This window comes from Saimiri boliviensis, chromosome 7, assembly GCF_048565385.1.
Source record: "Saimiri boliviensis isolate mSaiBol1 chromosome 7, mSaiBol1.pri, whole genome shotgun sequence".
NCBI lineage: Eukaryota > Metazoa > Chordata > Mammalia > Primates > Cebidae > Saimiri > Saimiri boliviensis.
In genome coordinates this window covers 101,158,932-101,172,469 of record NC_133455.1, presented here as the reverse complement: position 1 = coordinate 101,172,469, position 13,538 = coordinate 101,158,932, and positions in this window count along the sequence as shown.

Genomic DNA, 13,538 nt, shown 5'->3' with positions numbered 1-13,538 from the left:
ATGATCCACCTGCCTCGGCCTCCCAAAGTGCTGGGATTACAGGCTTGAGCCACTGCGCCCGGCCTTCTATTTCCTTTTATATACCTTCCTTTGCAGAGACTGGAAAACCAAAAACTGTATTTTCTAGATTTTATTGCAACTAGGATTCTAGTTGCAAATTGTGGATCTATCAATATTTGCACACATGAGAAACTTGAAAAGTGGAAGCCGGGCTGGGGCCCTCTGCTGGCCACTTTGGCTGTTGCTTCGGGTCAGCAGAGACAGGAGAGGTTGGGTTTTTCTGCAGCAGCGTTCCAGTCTATGCACTAGTTTCACGGCTGTTGAAAGTTGCTGAGTCTGTGTTAGCAACAGTAGCTGCACAATTCCTTGATCACAACCAGGGCAGTAAGTTCTCCATTTTTTCTTTCTTTTTAATTTTTTTTCTTTCCATACCCATGTCAGTGCAGTGGCATGTGTTGCTGGACTCAAGTTTCAGCAATATAGTCTTGATTTCTCACCTTTCTGAAGCTTTCCTGGTGGGTAAGTTTAGTAGCCTCATTCTTGGAGCTGTTTCTGATGTACAACAGAGACCCTCTTTCTCCAGTACTTCTAATAATTTTGTAAGCACATTAAGCCCCAGGATTAAAGCCTTTCCTACTTAAGTGGTTTCCATTTACTGCAGCCAGCCCTGACAGATGTAATACCTGACTGAGAAGTAGCCCACTGCCCCTTTCTTCTTTCCATAAATCCCAAAGGCAATGCAACCTGGTGCTTTCATCACTGGTCTTCTGAGGCCTTGTAATTGTTTCTTGGGCTTCCAGGGATGAAAGAAACTCATGGTTACTATTGCTTAAGGGCACGCAGCCAGGCTCAGGAGGAATCATGAGGTGAAAATTTTTCCTTTTTTTTTTTTTTGAGATGGAGTCTTACTCTGTTGCCCAGGCTGGAGTGCAGTGGCACAATCTCTGCTTGCTGCAACCTCTGCCTCCCAGGTTCAAGTGATTTTCCTGCTTCAGCCTCCCGAGTAGCTGGGATTATAGGCATGTGCCACCACATCTGGCTAATTTTTGCATCTTTAGTAGAGACAGGGTTTCACATGTTGGCCAGGCTGGTCTCGAACTCCTGACCTCGTGATCTGCCTAGGCCTCCCAAAGTGCTGGGATTACAGGTGTGAGCCACTGCACCTGGCTGAATTGAGGATTTTTCTAAGACCTCAGGCTCTATGTGACTCAGTATGCCATGTTCTTACCAATCGAAGTATGACTTCCTGTAGAAATTGGCGGGCTGAGGCCGGGCGCGGTGGCTCACGCCTGTAATCCCAGCACTTTGGGAGGCTGAGGTGGGCGGATCATGAGGTCAAGAGATCGAGACCATCCCGGTCAACATGGTGAAACCCCGTCTCTACTAAAAATACAAAAAATTAGCTGGGCATGGTGGCGCATGCCTGTAATCCCAGCTATTCGGGAGGTTGAGGCAGGAGAATTAGGATTGCCTGAATCCAGGAGGCGGAGGTTGCGGTGAGCTGAGATCACGCCATTGCACTCCAGCTTGGGTAACAAGAGCGAAACTCCGTCTCAAAAAAAAAAAAAAAAAAAAAAAAAGAAAGAAATTGGAGGGCTGAGATCTACGGTTAGGAACAATACCAGTTGTTTCCTTCTTTGGACTTGGTGCTGGGCTCTCGGTCCCTTTCACCGAAAAAATATTTCTGCTTTTGCTTATTGCCCAGCATCAGGTGGAACGTGACAGTGCTATAAGTGTATGAATTATTAGCCTAAAACTAATTTTTGTATGTTTTCACATGATTTATTTATTATTTATTATTATATATTTTTAAAGACAGGCTTTCACCATGTTGGTCAGGCTGGTCTTGAACTCCCGACCTCAGGTGATCCACCCACCTTGGCCTCCAAAGTGGTTGGATTACAGGCGTGAGCCACCACGCCCGGCCCCACGTGATTTATTTAATATTACTAGGAACAAAGTGCACTTTTCCCTCAAACACAATTCCTGGAAATTTTAATATCTCCCCTCTCTTTTGGCATAGGCAATATACACCTTATTACGCCGAAATTATATACAGCCCAGTAATAATTTTCCCATGGCATTTTTGTTATTGCAAATATAACTGCCTCCTGTTCCTTCCCTTGTTGCCACATGATACTAAAGAGCTGGCATGGTATACTCTTTTGTAAAGCACCTGACCTAGAAGATCCTAGAAAATCATAAGATAGGATCTCTTTGAATAAGCAGAAAATAAGTTGCAGAATCTTGACCAATAGCCCCTACAGGGTCTTGTGGTGGGGAGAGTTATAATATGAAAGGGAGATTCTTGCCCTCAAGTTTAGAGCACAGTTCTCAGACAATGTTATTTATTTATTTATTTATTTTTAAGAGACAGGGTCTCGCTATGTTGCCCAGGCTGGAGTGCAGTGGCTGTTCACAGGCGCGACCCCACTACTGATCAGCACGGAGTTTTGACCTGGCTCTGTTTCCGACCTGGGCCGGTTCGCCCCTGCTTAGGCAACCTGGTGGTCCCCTGCTCCCGGGAGGTCACCATATTAATGCCGAACTTGGTGCGGACACCAGAGCGGCGTAGCGCAGCCCAGAACCCCTGGGCTCAAGCGATCCTCCCACCTCAGCCTCTCGAGTTGCTGGGGACTATAGGCACGCGCCACCGCACCTGGCTAGACACTGTTAAAGCATTGCTGAACTCTAAGAAAAACTCTGGACTAGAAAAAAGGTGTATATCTTGCTAGGAAGCAAATGATTCCACAACTAATTTAGTATAGATGATATTTCTCAAGCTCTCAAATAATTTCTTCCTAGTCTCTTGCCTCAGATTGTAGGTCAAACACTTTATGTTCCATTCACTGAATGTAGAGGACATCTTTTCACTAATCACCTATCTTTTCAATTTTTCTAGGAAGGTAGGTTGAGGAGAAATCTGCTTTCAAATTTTATTTTATTTATTTATTTTTATTTATTTATTTATTTTTTTTGAGATGGAGTTTCGCTCTTGTTACCCCGCCTGGAGTGCAATGGCGCGATCTCGGCTCACCGCAACCTCCGCCTCCTGGGCTCAGGCAATTCTCCTGCCTCAGCCTCCTGAGTAGCTGGGATTACAGGCAAGTGCAACCATGCCCAGCTAATTTTTTGTATTTTTAGTAGAGACGGGGTTTCACCATGTTGACCAGGATGGTCTCGATCTCTCGACCTCATGATCCACCCGCCTCGGCCTCCCAAAGTGCTGGGATTACAGGCTTGAGCCACCGCGCCCGGCTGCTTTCAAATTTTAAAGGCCTCAAGGTGTTGGGAGGAAAATAGCATTTTCCCAGAGAAGTAGCATCTCAGGTAGGTGCGAAGCAGACCTACTTCAAGTCTGGCATCTTTAGGATTTTTCCAGCGTACTTCATTCATTCATTCATTCATTTATTTATTTTTGAGACAGAGTTTCGCTCTTATTACCTAGGCTGGAGTGCAATGGTGCCATCTCGGCTCACCGCAACCTCTGCCTCCTGGATTCAGGCAATTCTAATTCTCCTGCCTCAACCTCCCGAGTAGCTGGGATTACAGGCACGCACCACCATGCCAGCTAATTTTTTGTATTTTTAGTAGAGACGGGGTTTCACCATGTTGACCAGGATGGTCTCGATCTCTTGACCTCGTGATCCACCCGCCTGGGCCTCCCAAAGTGCTGGGATTACAGACTTGAGCCACCGTGCCTGGCTATTTTTGAGACAGAATTTTGCTGTTGCCCAGGCTGGAATGCAGTGGCACGATCTTGGCTCACTACAATCTCGCCTCCAGAGTTCAAGTGATTTCCAGCTAAATGTTGCCTTTTTTTTTTTAAAGATGGGGTTTCACCATATTGGTCAGGCTGGTCTCGAACTCCTGACCTCAGGTGATCCTCTCGCCTAGGCCTTCCAAAGTGCTAGGATTACAGGCGTGAGGCACGGTACCCAGCAGCAACACACACACACACGCACACACACACACACACACGACACACGACACTTTATAAAAGTGTCTTCTCACTCTGGTTTGGTTCACATCAGCAGTTGACTACGTACTATGTATCCGACACTGTCAAACACCAGAGGTAAGATGCAGTTCTTGGCAGGGTGCTGTGGCTCACTCCTGTAATCCCAGCACTTTGGGAGGCCGAAGCAGGCGGATCACCTGAGGTCAGGAGTTCGAGACCAGCCTGGCCAACATGGTGAAACCCCGTCTCTACTAAAAACACAAAACACAGTCAAGCGTTGTGGCACGTGCCTTTAGCCCCAGCTCCTCGGGACGCTGAGGCAGGAGAATCGCTTGAACCCCAGAGGTGGAGGTTGCAGTGAGCCGAGATGGTGCTTCAGCCTGGGCAATGGAGAAAGACCTGGTCTAAAGAAAAAAAAAAAAATGTAGTTTTCTTTTTTGGTTGTTGTTGTTTGTTTTGAGACAGTCTTACTCCGTCACCAGGCGCCAGGCTGGAGTGCAGTGGTGCAACCTGGACTCACTGCAACCTCCGCCTCCCGGGTTCAAGCAATTCTCTTGCCTCAGCCTCCCGAGTAGCTGGGTCTACAGGCGCGCACCACCACGCCCAGCTAATTTTTCTGTATTTTTAGTATAGATGGGGTTTCACCATGTTGGCCAGGTTGGTCTTGATCTCTTGACCTCGTGATCTGCCCGCCTCAGCCTCCCAAAGATGTAGTTTTCTACCAAGGAAGGCTTCTGTATGTGATTAATCCCTTTCCTTCGGAGAAATCTTTACAGTTCTCTACCTTCATCCAGTCTCTCCAACTACTATGCGGATGGTTTCTTTAGTAACCCAACTACCCAACTGCTTGGATACCATGACCCAGGGTCGGTCTTTAGCTTTCTAATGTTAGAGAACCTCCGTTTCCCTATCCTTCTCTAAAGGCAGGGTGAAACCCTTTTCCCTTTCCTCTGTGTCATTCATTCCGTTAGGTAAAGTAAACAAACGGGAAGTCTGGGACCAAAGTCTAGTAAGAATTTCACTGTCGTGCATACTGCAGAGAGCCCGCGTGCACTTTGGAAGCGGTAAACAGGAAGCCATCGATCCCATGCAGGAAATGACCTTGTTTGAAGGCAACGGAGGTCCCGCGGAACTCCCTCGTTTTCCTTCAGTTCCTTCCTAAACTCCTTTCTGTGTTTCGATCAGTTTGGTCCTTCTCTGCATTAACAGAGACCCCATCGCCCCGAGAGAACCGCCAGCAGACCCTGCCCTTCAGCGGACATTTTTATGCCGTGCCTTGCGTCACTGTAAACCTCAACCAATCAGTAGTTGGAGTGGGAGGGACCAAAATAAGCCTCACTTCCTCCCCAAGGACCGCCCCTCGGGCGCGTCATCCTGTGATGGATTACCGACGCAGCCAGTCAACGAGCGACCTTGGGCCGGGCCTACCCTGGCCCCAGCCAATGAAGAGGAAGACGAGGAATCGGGGCGGAGGATGGAAAACTTGCCACCTCTTTTGGAAATGATTTGAAGAGGTGCGTCCGGGACCAGGGAACTCAACGGCTTTGCACTAACGATCGTGGCGTCTGTGTATCTCCTGCGCCAGTTCTGTCTCCCTAAGGCCCCACCCCAAGATGGGCCCCGTGGCCCACCTACAGGCCCCCCAGTTTCAGCAGGGCGTGCCGCCATCCCTGCGGTCCTCCAGAAAGGAGCCCAACCCCGATGGCCCGTGCTTCCCGCGCTCCTCCCCGCGCCGGTAGAGTAGGGGGCCGGAGGGACCTGCTGCCTCTGGCGCCAATCTTTCCATTCAGTGCGTCTTTCCTCCCAAGCCCACGTTCCCGGGCAGGAGCCGACACGGGGGTGGGCGGAGCCGAGCGCTGGCTCGGCGCGGGCAGAGGCGAGAGCTTCTTAAGGTGGAACGGGAGCGTTGGACGGCGGGGCCTCTGCCGCCGGGACGGGCCGGCCTCTGCCTCCCAGCCGCGCCCCGCAGTTTTTCATCTCTGGTTCCCTGGCTCCAGTCTAATTTTTAGGGCGTGGAGGAATCAGACAGGTTGGATAGAGGATAGAAAATTAACGTAGAAAACCTTAAATAATAAACAGCTATGTAAAGGAAATAAAAACTATACAGGTAACTTTACCTATATTATTTAATATCTTGGGTTCTGTTCCCCCCCTTACCTTTTATTTATTTGTTTTTTTTCTTTTTTCTTTTTTTTTTTGAGACGGAGTTTCGCTCTTGTTACCCAGGCTGGAGTGCAATGGCGTGATCTCGGCTCACCGCAACCTCCGCCTCCTGGGTTCAGGCAATTCTCCTGCCTCAGCCTCCTGAGTAGCTGGGATTACAGGCACGCGCCACCATGCCCAGCTAGTTTTTTGTATTTTTAGTAGAGACGGGGTTTCACATGTTGACCTGGATGGTCTCGATCTCTTGACCTCGTGATCCACCCGCCTCGGCCTCCCAAAGTGCTGGGATTACAGGCTTGAGCCACCCCGCCCGGCCAATTTGTTTGTTTGTTTGTTTGTTTTTCAATTGCCATGGAGTCAGTGGTGACCCCATTATCTTTTAAAGTAGCAGTGAGAATTTTTCTGATGTGCAAGTGTAAGCTCATATTTTGTCTGATAGTCCTAAATGAATCATTTGTATGTTGGTTTAGTTTCTAATAGACCGGACTACAACCGTTAAAAGAGGTGAGAACTCTGTGCCTAGTGGCTACAGGCTACCCCTACTCTGTTGATCACAGATCCCAGGAACCTGAAGAGTGGAGATGGTGTAATGCAAGGGTCTTGGCTGTGGTTTAGTTGTCTCATTGGTAAATGGGAATAACATTTCCCCACCTCCTAGGTTCAGTGTCAGTAAACGAAAACATTGTAATCTGAAAGGTGTAAACAAACATTAGGTAATATCATACATACAAAGCATGTAATAATAGTAAACACATAGTCCTAGCTATGTTCCAGCATTTTTTTTTTTTTTTTTTTTTTTTGAGACAGAGTTTCGCTCTTGTTGCCCAGGCTGGAGTGCAATGGCGCCATCTCGGCTCACCGCAACCTCCGTCTCCTGGGTTCAGGCAATTCTCCTGCCTCAGCCTCCTGAGTAGCTGGGATTACAGGCACGTGCCACCATGCCCAGCTAATTTTTAGTATTTTTAGTAGAGACAGGGTTTCACCATGTTGACCAGGATGGTCTCGATCTCTTGACCTTGTGATCCACCCGCCTCGGCCTCCCAAAGTGCTGGGATTACTGGCTTGAGCCACCGCGCCCGGCCTGTTCCAGCATTTTAAAACAGTACTTTTATTTTATTTTTGAGAGGGAGTCTCGCTCTGTCACTCAGGCTGGAGTTCAGTGGCGGGATCTTGTCTCACTGCAACCTCTGCCTCCTGGGTTTAAGCGATTCTTCTGTCTTAGCCTTCCGAGTAGCTGGAGCTACAGGCGTGCGCCATCATGCCCGGCTAATTTTCGTGTTTTTAGGAGAGATGGGGTTTCACCCTATTGGCCAGGCTGGTCTCGAACTCCTGACATCGTGATCCGCCTGCCTCTGCCTCCCAAAGTGCTCGGATTACAGGTGTGAGCCATCGAGCCTGGCTAAACAGTACTTCTAAAAAATATTGTTTATGGGGCTGGGCGCGGTGGCTCACGCCTGTAATCCGAGCACTTTGGGAGGCCGAGGTGGGTGGATCACCTGAGGTCAGGAGTTCAAGACCAGCCTGGCCATCATGGTGAAACTCCATCTTTTTTTTTTAAAAATTGTTTATCTAGTAAGACTTCAAACATATAAAAGTAGAGAGAATATCTTTTTTTTTTTTTTTTTTTTTTTTTTTTGAGATGGAGTCTCTTGCCCAGGCTGGAGTGCAGTGGCACAATCTCGGCTCACTGCAACCTCCACCTCCCCATTCAAGCAATTCTCCCACCTCAGTTTTCCTAGTAGCTGGGATTACAGGCACCTGCCATCATGCCTGACTAATTTTTGTATTTTTGTAGAGACAGGGTTTCACCATGTTGCTCAGGCTGGTCTTGAACCCTGACCTCAGGTGATCCATCCGTCTCACCCTCCGCAAGTGCTGGGATTACAGGCATGACCCACAGTGCCAGGCCCAGAGAATAGCATTAAAAAAACAACTGTTGTAAAAAGCAACTTTTGGTCAATCTTTTATCTATCATCTATACCCCTCTTCCCCATTACTTAGTTTGAAGCAAATTTCCAGCATTTCAGGTCTAAATACTTTAGTATTCATAAAGATTCATAAAAAATGTTAATTCCATTAGCACCTAAAATATATAATAATTGTTTGATATCATCCTTAGTACTGGAATTTTACCAATTGTCTCAGAATATTTTTTCCAGTGGCTTTTTTCTAATCGGGATCCCCCAAAAGGTCTACATATTGTATTTAATGGGCATGTCTCTTGGTCCGTATATATTGCATTTGGTTGATAAGCCTCTCAGTTTGTAGGTCCCCACTCCCTCAGGCATTTATCTAAATACGTTACATGTATGAAGTCACATAATCCCTACAGAACATTACGAAATAGGTACTATTACTCCCATTTTACTGATGAGGAAACTGAGTCACAAAGCAGTTAAATGACTTACCTAAATTCTCACAATTATTAAGACTCGAAGTTGAGATTTGAATACTGTACACGAATCTTAAACCAGTATGTTTCATGTAAGACATAGTTTCTAAAAAATGCTTCCAAAATGTACGTTGTAGCATATTAGTCACCAATTTTATAAAGAAGTGTTTTATTCAAGGTAAACTAACACTCATGAAGAATTATATAACATGTTTTCTTTACTTTTTTTTTTTTGAGATGGAGTCTTGCTCTTGTTGCCCAGGCTGGAGTGCAGTGGTGTGATTTCTGCTCACTGCAACCTCTGCCTCCTGGGTTAAAGCAATTCTTCTGCCTCAGCCTTCTAAGTAGCTGGGATTACAAGCATCTGCCACCACGCCAAGCTAATTTTTTTGTATTTTTAGTAGAGACGGGGTTTCCTCATGTTGGCCAGGCTGGTCTTGAATTCCTGATCTTGTCATCCGCTTGCCTTAGCCTCTCAAAGTGCTAGGATTACAGGCGTGAGCCACCGAACCCGGACTATAACATGTTTTATTACAAAGAAGAGTGGATGCTTATATTTTAATATCTTTTTTTTTTTTTTTTTTTTTTTGAGACGGAGTTTCGCTCGTTACCCAGGCCCCAGGCTGGAGTGCAATGGCGCGATCTCGGCTCACTGCAACCTCCGCCTCCTGGGTTCAGGCAATTCTCCTGCCTCAGCCTCCTGAGTAGCTGGGATTACAGGCACGAGCCACCATGCCCAGCTAATTTTTTGTATTTTTAGTAGAGACAGGGTTTCACCATGTCGATCAGGATGGTCTTGAACTCTCAACCTCGTGATCCACCCGCCTCGGCCTCCCAAAGTGCTGGGATTACAGGCTTGAGCCACCGCGCCCGGCCTATTTTAATATCTTGCATGTTTCAATGACTTAAAAAATCCTTCTCCATATTACCCTCCTTAATAGAAAGTGAAGTGAGAATGAATGTAAATGCTTCCCCACAATCTTAGGGCAAAACCAGTCCAAACTAGGCTTGTCAGTTTCTTTTAATTCTGAAAATTACATGAGCAAATCTATACAAACACTAATTATAGATACAGTAAAAAATGAAGTAAATTAAAGTAATCCATAAACTCACAACTTTGGTGTGTTTCCATCTTCTATGTGTATATGGTATGCACACAAATATATACATGAACATGTATATTTTATTTATTTATTATTATTTTATTTTATTTTATTTTTTTCTAAGATGGGGTTTCACCACGATGGCCAGGCTGGTCTTGAACTCCTGACCTCAGGTGATCCACCCAGCTCAGCCTCCCAAAGTGCTAGGATTACAGGCGTGAGCCACCGTGCCCAGTGAACATGTATATTTTAAAAAGCAACTATGTGATTGCATTATACAAATTTTAAAATATTTTCTCACTCAAGTCACATATATGAAACAATGGTTCTTTAAAATAATATATGCCTACTGCAAAATATCTGAATGATAAAGAAGATGTAAAAGTAAAACAACTTCACTAATTCTACCTTTCAGAGATAAATACAATTATTCTTTTTTTTTTTTTTTTTTTTTTGAGACGGAGTTTCGCTCTTGTTACCCAGGCTGGAGTGCAATGGCGCGATCTCGGCTCACCGCAACCTCCGCCTCCTGGGTTCAGGCAATTCTCCTGCCTCAGCCTCCTGAGTAGCTGGGATTATAGGCACGCGCCACCATGCCCAGCTAATTTTTTTTTGTATTTTTAGTAGAGACGGGGTTTCACCATGTTGACCAGGTTGGTCTCGATCTCTCGACCTTGTGATCCACCCGCCTCGGCCTCCCAAAGTGCTGGGATTACAGGCTTGAGCCACCGCGCCCGGCCTAAGATAAATACAATTTATTCTTTTAAATGCTAAGTAGTACTCTATCGTACAGACGTGCCATAATATACTTAAAATTACTTTATTTTGGATATTTAGGTCTTTACTAATTTTCCAGTTACAAACACACTGCAGCAATTATCTTGTAAAAATTAAATAATTTCTTGAGCTTTTTATTTTTCCAAATTGTCAGGAAAGAAGATTCTAATCCTTCTCTTATGTTTCATTTTTAGTACTTCTGCATGTCACTCGTGCCCTCCAATTTCCATACACAGGACATGTCGAAAATGATTGAAACGTAACAAAACATCCAACACATATCAAGAAAGATTTGGGCCGGGCGCGGTGGCTCAAGCCTGTAATCCCAGCACTTTGGGAGGCCGAGGCGGGTGGATCACGTGGTCGAGAGATCGAGACCATCCTGGTCAACATGGTGAAACCCCGTCTCTACTACAAATACAAAAAATTAGCTGGGCATGGTGGCACGTGCCTGTAATCCTAGCTACTCAGGAGGCTGAGGCAGGAGAATTGCCTGAACCCAGGAGGCGGAGGTTGCGGTGAGCCGAGATCGCGCCATTGCACTCCAGCTTGGGTAACAAGAGCGAAACTCTGTCTCAAAAAAAAAAAAAAAAAAAAAAGAAAGAAAGAAAGAAAGATTTACTGCTACATTATCTGCGTGTGGGAGAATTATTTAATGCCTCAAAAAGGGGAAAAATACATCTTTTTTTTTTTTTTTTTTTTTTGAGACGGAGTTTCGCTCTTGTTGCCCAGGCTGGAGTGCAATGGCGCGATCTCGGCTCACCGCAACCTCCGCCTCCTGGGCTCAGGCAATTCTCCTGCCTCAGCCTCCTAAGTAGCTGGGATTACAGGCACGTGCCACCATGCCCAGCTAGTTTTTTGTATTTTTAGTAGAGACGGGGTTTCACCATGTTGACCAGAATGGTCTCGATCTCTCGACCTCGTGATCCACCCGCCTCGGCCTCCCAAAGTGCTGGGATTACAGGCTTGAGCCACCGCGCCCGGCGAAAAATACATCTTTAAACCTGAATATAGGAAGTGTGAGAAGGAAGAAAAGGCTTGGTTTGGTTTACTGTCTTTAAATTTGAGGATGACTTTAAATTCTGATCGCTCCAGACAATGGTATATATAGTAAGAGCTGGACATTAGAGTCAGTTGGATTTAAGTCCTGACTTTGCTACTTACTAATTAGGTGAACTCACACATAGTATCTGTAAGTCACAATTTTCTCATCTGTAAAATAAGTATAATAATAGTGTCTTAGAGTCTTAGGGAATTGCTAGAATAATCAATGTGATAACACTCAAAATGCTCAGTGCAATGCCTGGCATATTATAATTAATATATACATATAACTTAAGGATGCAGGTTTTGGGGGACAATTCAAATATTTTGCGAGCAATATTTTTGTATTCCTATTATCTTTTTTTTTTTTTGAGACGGAGTCTTGCTCTGTCTCCCAGGCTGGATTGCAGTGGCGCGATCCATCTCGGCTCTCTGCAGCGTCCGCCTCCTGGGTTCAGGCGATTCTCCTGCCTCAGCCTCCCGAGTAGCTGGGGTTACAGGCACCTGCCACCATGCCCAGCTAATTTTTTTTTTTTTTTTTTTTTTTTTTTTTTGAGACGGTTTGTTTCGCTCTTGTTACCCAGGCTGGAGTGCAATGGCGCGATCTCGGCTCACCGCAACCTCCGCCTCCTGGGTTCAGGCAATTCTCCTGCCTCAGCCTCCCGAGTAGCTGGGGTTACAGGCACCTGCCACCATGCCCAGCTAATTTTTTGTATTTTTTTGTATTTTATATATTTTTTTGAGACAGTTTCGCTTGTTACCCAGGCTGGAGTGCAATGGCGCGATCTCGGCTCACCGCAACCTCCGCCTCCTGGGTTCAGGCAATTCTCCTGCCTCAGCCTCCTGAGTAGCTGGGATTACAGGCACGCGCCACCATGCCCAGCTAATTTTTTGTGTTTTTAGTAGAGACGGGGTTTCACAATGTTGACCAGGATGGTCTCGATCGTTCGACCTCGTGATCCACCCGCCTCGGCCTCCCAAAGTGCTGGGATTACAGGCTTGAGCCACCGCGCCCGGCAATTTTTTGTATTTTTAGTAGAGACAGGGTTTCGCCATATTGGCCAGGCTGGCCTCCAACTCCTGACCTTGTGATCCGTCTGCCCGGCTTCCCAAAATGCTGGGATTACAGGCGTGGGCCAGCTCCTCGACCTTTGGCTAATTTTTATATTTTTAGTAGAGACAGGGGTTTCACCATGTTGGCCAGGCTGGTTTCGAATTCCTGACCTCAAGTGATTCGCCTGCCTGGGCTTCTCAAGGTGTTGGAATTACAGGCGTGAGCCATAATATGAGGCGCATGGCCTCATATTATCTTATGTTAAATAAAGCAGGGAGTATGCCGAGGCCGTGGCTCATGCCTGTAATCCCAGAACTTTGGAGGCCTAAGGTGGGAGGATAGTTTAACCCCAGGAATTCAAGACCAACCTGGGCAGCATAGTAAGACCCAGTCTCTATTAAAAGAAAGAAGAAAGGAAGAAAGGAAGGAGGAAGGAAGGAAGGAAGGAAGGAAGGACGGAAGAAGGAAAGTAGGGTAGTTTGAGAAAAGTTTAAAAAGCCAGAGTATGGGCTGGGTGTGGTGTTTTACGCCTGTAATCCCAGCACTTTGGGAGGCCCAGGCAGGTGGATCGCGAGGTCAGGAGTTCGAGACCAGCCTGGCCAACATGGTGAAACCCCATCTCTACTAAAAATACAAACATTAGCTGGGCGTGGTGGCCTTCACCTGTAATCTCAGCTACTCCGGAGGCTGAGGCAGGAGAATCGCTTGAACCCGGGAGGCGAAGGTCGCAGTGAGTTAAGATCGCACCACTGTCCTCCGGCCTGGGCGACAGAGCGAAACTCCGTCGGGGTGGGGGTGGGGGGACGGGAAAGCGAGAGTATGAAATATTTAAGAGTTTGGAGCAGAATAATATGATTTCAGGATACGACGGCTGTAAAGGGTAAGCAGGCAGAGCATCAAGGTCCCTTCTTCGCTGAACAAGATTGCAGAAAACAAGGGCCATGCCCAAGTTTGCGAAGCTGGAACGAGGAACAGGACCCAGCTCTCCTGATGTTTACTTCACCGTTACACGCTCACGTTTCGTGTATCCACTCATTGAAGGAG